A 7,500-nucleotide genomic window follows, 5' to 3' on the forward strand; every position below is an offset into this window, starting at 1 on the left:
TATTATTATTATTATTATTATTATTATTATTATTATTATTATTATTATTATTATTATTACTACTACTAGCTAAGCTACAACCCTAGTTGGAAAAGCATGATGCTATAACTCCAAGGGCTCCAACAGGGAAAATAGGGTAATAAGGGTTCCAGCTAAAGTTACTTTGATATACATTCTGTAACGTAGTTGATGTTTTTAAGCATGCCATTTTAATCATTGTTGAGCCATCGCTTCCCTCGATTTTGTGACTCGTTTAAAAATATCCTAAGAATTTCAAACGGAAGTATAACCATTACATTGGCTTGCATCCCAAACAAATGCATATTCTAATACTCAAATAGCCATTAACATAAGTTACTAGGCCAGACATTATGTATATATTTTACATGTATAATAAATTATTTAAATTTGTGGTAGACAGAAACACAGGTCGATGGTGACAAGAGGACACTTTTCAACTTCAGTTAAGATTTTTTTTTTTTTCACATTCATTGTTCTAATTATGAAGGCCCATTAAGAAACGTTGCTTTGCGTAATTATTATTATTATTATTATTATTATTATTATTATTATTATTATTATTATTATTATTATTACTAGCCAAGCTACAACCCCAGTTGGAAAAGCAAGATGCTATAAGCCCAAGGGCTCCAATTTGGAAAAAATAGCTCTGTGAGGAAAGGAAATAAGGAAATAAATAAATGATGAGAACAAGTTAACAATAAATCATTCTAAAACAATAACAACGTCAAAAGAGATATGTCCCATATAAACTATTAACAACGTCAAAAACTTAAGTAGGCCCTACCTATCCTACCGGTACTCAATTATGAGTCTCATTTTATGGTAAGATCCAAACGCATTGGCGAACGATGATATATAAGTGCACGAGAACCAGACTTGTAGATGAATGCACTTGAAAATCGAACTACAAATATGTCTGGTTTGAATAGTAACGAATTATCTTTAGACTAGTGTAGATAATATTACATTAGTGCTACGGCAAATAGCTGAATATTACATTTTTGTAAGTGCAAATAGCAGAATATTACATTAATGTAAGCGCAAATAGCTGATATTTACATTAATGTAACGGCAAATAGCTGAATATTACATTATTGTAAGTGCAAATATCCGGATATTACCTTATTGTAAGGGCAAATTTCCGAATATTACATTATCGTAAGGGAAAATAGCCGAATATTACAATGTTGTCAGGGCAAACGGTTGTATTTTACATTATTGTAATGCCAAATAGCTGAATATTACATTATTGTAAGGGCAAATAGCTGAATATTAAATTATTGTAAGGGTAAATAGATGAATATTACATTATTGTAAGGGCAAATAGCTAAATATTACATTATTGTAAGGGCAAATAGATGAATATTACATTATTGTAAGGGCAAATAGATGAGTATTACATTATTGTAAGGGAAAATAGCTGAATATTACATTATTGTCAGGGCAAATGGTTGTATATTACATTATTGTAATGCCAAATAGCTGAATATTACATTATTGTAAGGGCAAATAGATGAATAATACATTATTGTAAGGACAAATAGATGAATATTACATTATTGTAAGGGCAAATAGATGAATATTACATTATTGTAAGGCAAATAGATGAATATTACATTATTGTGAGGCAAATAGTTGAATATTACATTATTGTAAGGGCAAATAGATGAGTATTACATTATTGTAAGGGCAAATAGACGAGTATTACATTATTGTAATGCCAAATAGCTGAATATTACATTATTGTAAGGGCAAATAGCTGAATATTAAATTATTATAAGGACAAATAGATGAATATTTCATTATTGTAAGGGCAAATAGATGAATATTACATTACTGTAAGGCAAATAGTCGAATATTACTTTATTGTAAGGGCAAATAGCTGATATTACATTATTGTAAGGGTAAATAGCTGACAGCCGGGTATACTAGGTGTGAGTAGTGAAGTAATTGGTATAAAAGAGAGAGAGAGAGAGAGAGAGAGAGAGAGAGAGAGAGAGAGAGTAGCGTCTCCCTTCACGTTTTGTCAGAAGTACATAACAGCAATATTTGATAGCATTTGCGATTCACCTCGCACTGACCTATCGTGCAGCCGTCCATAGACCAGTAACAGACAAGCCATTTTAATAATGCACACACACACCACACTGTCTATACGCCCTTGGTTGAGGAATATGGAGGGAAAAGCTGATTGAGTTGTTCGTGGAGGACTTGGTGTGGAGGGATAGGTCGGAAATAATAGACACAATTCATAAATGTTTTGGAAGGAGTAGATGGTTAATGAGTGATTACATGATGTGAAATTGGTGTAAGAGATTTTTTGTCTGTTGCGATAAATTTTTTCCAATTTATATATATATATATATATATGTGTGTGTGTGTGTGTATGCATATGAATATATATATATATATATATATATACACATACATACATATATATGTATATACTGTATATATGTGTATATACATAGATATATTTATATATTTATATATATATATAGATGTGTGTGTATATATTTATGTGTATATATATATATATATATATATATATTATATATGTGTCGTGTATTTATATACACATACACTTGTAGAATGGAAATGCCCCTTCAATGTACAATATACAATCGTATATCTAAGATACTAGCCACTCACTTGCTTTTAATATTTACAGTATACATTCTTGTCCAGGCTTTGTTCTCATAAAATCAAATTGTTATGTACACCCTGCATCCTCAGTAATCTCCATTTCAACATTACATATTTATAAAATTTTTATCATAACAGAAGTAAATATTTTTTTTTTTCCAATACTCCCAAACGTATCTTGCTGTACAATGGCTTCATAGCAAACTATACTTTTTTTCCAATTCAGTGACAGGTATTTAAGTATATTGCACCTTAGTAATGCCAACTATTACTTATTATTGCTATACGTTCATCATACACACACACGCACACACACACGCGCACACACACATGCTGTACATATATATATATATATATATATAATTTATATATATATATATATATATATACATATACATGTTTATATATATATGTATATATATATATATAATACACATATATATGTATATATATATAAATATTTATATATATATATACTTATATATATATATTATATACATATATATTTATATATATACATATATATGTATATGTGTATATATATCTATATATACATATATATATAAACATGTATATATATATATATATATATATATATTGTGTGTGTGCCTATATTTATGTGTTTATAGTCTGCATGTATGTATGTATGTAAATATGTTTCCAATGAATATGCGTGTTTGGTCCCCTGTTCAGACTAAACCGCTTAGATATATTCTCGTTTATATTGATATGCTTAATATCTTTACGTGTTGTTAATATAGCCACACGTAGACCGGGGACCTAATATTCTGTATTGTACCAGTCTGCCCGAAATCAATAGCTTCGCTATTTGTTCCTAGCAAAGCTATTTGATATAAATTATGTTTTCGCACACTGTTGAAGTTTTTGTTGGTTATTTTAGTTTATTCGATGCTGGATCGAAAATGGTGTATTGTTATTATTATTATTATTATTATTATTATTATTATTATTATTATTATTATTATTACTAGCTAAGGTATAGCCCTAGTTGGAAAAGCAAGATACTATAAGCCCAAGGGCTCCAACAGGGAAAAACAGCTGAATGAGGAAAGGAAATAAGGAAATAAACTACATGAAAAGTAATAAAAAAACAAAAAAAAATAAAAATTTAATATTTTAAGAACAAAAATAGGACGTAATATTTGCGAATTACTTCACCTTGAGTTATCTGCGTGCCTTTACAAATATTGATTTGTAATATTAGTATTCTATAATGTTTATTAGTATTCATATGGGTATGAATGACTTTGCACGATTGTACATTGTTGGTTTAAATTTCGACGACCGTCGCATCCGTTACTCCAGATAGATGATAAAAACGGTTCTTCTTATCAGTTCATTGGGAAGAGGGGTTGAGGAATTAAGGGGGAGTAAAAAGGTGGGGCTGGGGGCGGGGTGGGTGGTGGGGTGGGTGGGGTGGGCAGGTTATTGACTGGGGGGAGGGGAAGGAAGGGAATCTTCCCAATCTACTTGTATTGGACAACGGAGGCGGCACCCAGGAGACGACCCCCTTCCACGTTCAGTAACAAGTTGAGTATGGAGAGAGAGAGAGAGGAGAGAGAGAGAGAGAGAGAGAGAGGTGGAGGAGGTCTGTGAGTGAGAGAGAAAGAGAGAAGATTAAGGGAAAGGGGGGCCAGGGTGGAGTGAGGTGTGGGGTGCAGAGTACGTTGTCGAAGTGCCATTCCGTTCCTCCTCGTGTGGCACTCTTCGTGATTGCCTGTCACAGTGCCACTGTTTGGTGTTCATAGCGCTTGTCAGCCTCGGTGTATGGTGCCTTGTGGCCTCTTCAAAATGCACACGTGACGACACGGTGTGGTTCTTATTGTTGTGGTTGAAGGAAGTACATTTGTATACTCTTTCCACTCTTCAAGAGATTTAACGAGGATATTCAGCTACCTGGAGAAGATATGAAGTAGTGTGGGTTATTTTTAACTTTGTGGAAGTGGCTCTCTTTTTTTCGGTGAAATTCCCTTATTGTGATCCTGGAAGTCTTTCTTTTATTTCTGAGAGTGGAATATATCTTTGGTGAACTGTGTAATTGCCTTAAATAATAGTTATATTGAATGAACTTAAGTGATGTAGATTTAATTAGTAAGCTTTCTTATATCGGAAATATGTTTCAGCATTAAGCTACTCTAAGAAAAACTTCCTTAAATATACTGTGATTTTATATATCGAATGCTTTGGAATAAGAATATATTTATAATATGCTTCCTATTACGGAAATAAAGAAAATTGACTTCGTGAGGCTAGAAAATTTCTTGTGATTGAAATATGATTTAGTTAAAATCACTTGATAGAAATGTGATTTAGTGATTATTTTACGGGAAGGCTCTACTATTACTTTCAAGTGTTCCGTGTAATTCAATTTATGTGATCGATAGTTAATTGTGCAGTGTATCAATTAAAATACTATTACCTGGGAAACCACATAAATATAAACAAGTGTATATAAGTGTTTATCTCTGTTACCAACTAAAATGACTTTGATAATATTTTAAACTAATTTTACCGTAAGGAATGATTAAATCTCAGTGCAACTTTATATAAAGTACTTTAATAACATACTATACACGAGTGTTTTTCTTCAGTATGTGTAGTACTATTCGTTTCGTCTCTATATTTGTATTTATGAAGCTTTAAGGTGTGGAGGCTGGGTACCCATTCTCAAATTTTAGTAATTAACTCGCGTTACACACAGCCTGCCTCTCTCTCTCTCTCTCTCTCTCTCTCTCTCTCTCTCTCCTTTGATATAATATACATGATAACACGTTATGGCTGTTGTTTTAGTTATGATATATTCATAAGTATATCATGCATGGACGTCTCTCTCTCTCTCTCTCTCTCTCTCTCTCTCTCTCTCAATTGCTTTGATGAAGTTCGATCTGTTTTGCAGACTGTAATGAGAGGTATTTTTTGTGTTGTTAATGTGTGTGTAGATTAACTCTGATAATTTATTCGTAAAGGAGGTCCAACAAGTAATTTCTTTTGAAACTAAGCTGATCATTTGAATGTTTTTGTTTGAAACAAATGTTATTTAGAATTTTCTTAAAACAAAGCTGATCACATGAAAGTTTTTATCTTGAAACAAATGTTTAGAAGTTTCCTCCAACAAAGATGATCATTTGAAAGTTTTTATCTTGAAACAAATGTTATTAAGAATTTTCTTCAAACAAAGCTGATCACTTGAAAGTTTTTATCTTGAAACCCATGTTATTTAGAATTTTCTTCAAACAAAGCTGATCACTTGAAAGTTTTTAAGTTGAAACAAATGTTATTTAGAATTTTCTTCAAACAAAGCTGATTACTTGAAAGTTTTTATCTTGAAGCAAGTGTTATTTAGAATTTTCTTCAAACAAAGCTGATTACTTGAAAGTTTTTATCTTGAAGCAAGTGTTATTTAGAATGTTCTTCAAACAAAGCTGATCACTTGAAAGTTTTTATCTTGAAACAAATGTTATTTAGAAATTTCTTCAAACAAAGCTAGCCTTTAGATTGATTTCTACAAAAACAAAGCTGGTCTATAGATAAATTTCTTGAAAGAAAACTTAGTGTTTAGATTGATTTCTCCTTAAATTGAAAGCTGGTATTTATGTTTTTTTAAGGCAAATCTGTTCTTTAGATTGAGTTCTCTGGAATAAAAACTAGGGCTCTTTAGATGGACTTTTCTTGAAACAAATCAACTTTTTTTTTTTTTATTAAGAATGGGCAAAAACTGTGCGTTTGTTATGCTACTTTTTTCACTATATGTAAAATGCTGTTACCGATAACTTAAAAAAACCGTCTCGGAAATTCTCCGTAAAAAATATTCTGTTCTCAGCTGTATTCCAGTAAAATACAGGCGACTGTAAGTTTACCCTACTTTGTTATTATCTTTTACAGATTGCTGACCGTAATATCACTCCTTTACGTGAATATATCCGTTTATAAAACGGTAAATTTCTGGCAACATTAACTTCAAGGTTTTTTGCCTGGAAACATTTATTCCAGTATTTTTACCATTTTTGACGGCAAATTTTCAACAGCGAAGCATATCGTGATACATCCTAGATCCTTCAAGTATTGGAAGGAACACAGATGGTTTAAAAATCTTTTTTTATTTTTACTTTTTTTTTCTGCTGACATGTGGGCGCTGCCGACGCTACTGAAAAATGCATGAATTTCTGGCCAGAACAGAAAGATAAAGCTTCAGGGTGTTTTAATTCCTATCTTTTGTCTCAAGTACAGTTTTTGCGCGATGTATCATACGTTTTAAGACTTTCTGTTATGTATTTTGATCTAGTTAAAGAGATGATTCATTTTCTGAAATGTGTTAGGACCACGTAAGCCTTAGAAACGGGGTGACTATCTGATATCCTCCTGCCTCGGAGGAGCATCAAAGATACATATCAAATCGACCTGACCTTTTCTTTGACATTTAGCCAATTGGCTGGCTGCGATCGATCTTGTGAAGTTGTGGGGGGGGGGTAGGGGGGGAATAAAAAAGTGGGGTTTTGTTTGAGGGATAAGAGGAGGAGAAGGTGTAAAACGAGAGAGAGGGAGAGTGGGTGAGAAGTGCATTCTTGAAGAATCTATTAGGTAAGGTTCTGTGACCCATTCAAAGGACTTGATGAGTTGAATATATTATTAATCTTTTCTTGATTGTCTTCAGATCTTCGTTTGCGAATTCTTGGGATATCATTAGTGATATAGTACCTCTTATTGATGTTCCTTTCAGACGTCGGTTCGTTGGTGATGTTATTTTCAGTTATAAATTGGGATATTTTCCAAGTGGAACCATAATGCAAAATATGTTTAGTTTCCTCTTTG

The 7,500-nt window shown here is 32.1% G+C and overlaps 1 protein-coding gene across 4 annotated transcripts in view; it reads left to right on the forward strand.

Annotated features, from left to right (window-relative positions):
• dlg1 (discs large 1) overlaps nucleotides 1–7,500 on the forward strand; it is a 671,410-nt gene that overhangs the window by 418,888 nt on the left and 245,022 nt on the right. Inside the window, exon 1 of one of the 4 annotated variants that reach the window (XM_068350726.1) lies at nucleotides 4,393–4,501. The exons of the other annotated variants lie outside the window; for them this stretch is intronic. The gene's annotated coding sequence lies outside the window, so the exon portion shown is untranslated. Of the gene's footprint in view, nucleotides 1–4,392; nucleotides 4,502–7,500 lie in introns of those variants that run through there. 4 annotated transcript variants of the gene reach the window in all.

The sequence above is a fragment of the Palaemon carinicauda genome, chromosome 27 (assembly GCF_036898095.1).
Source record: "Palaemon carinicauda isolate YSFRI2023 chromosome 27, ASM3689809v2, whole genome shotgun sequence".
In the NCBI taxonomy this organism is placed as follows: domain Eukaryota; kingdom Metazoa; phylum Arthropoda; class Malacostraca; order Decapoda; family Palaemonidae; genus Palaemon; species Palaemon carinicauda.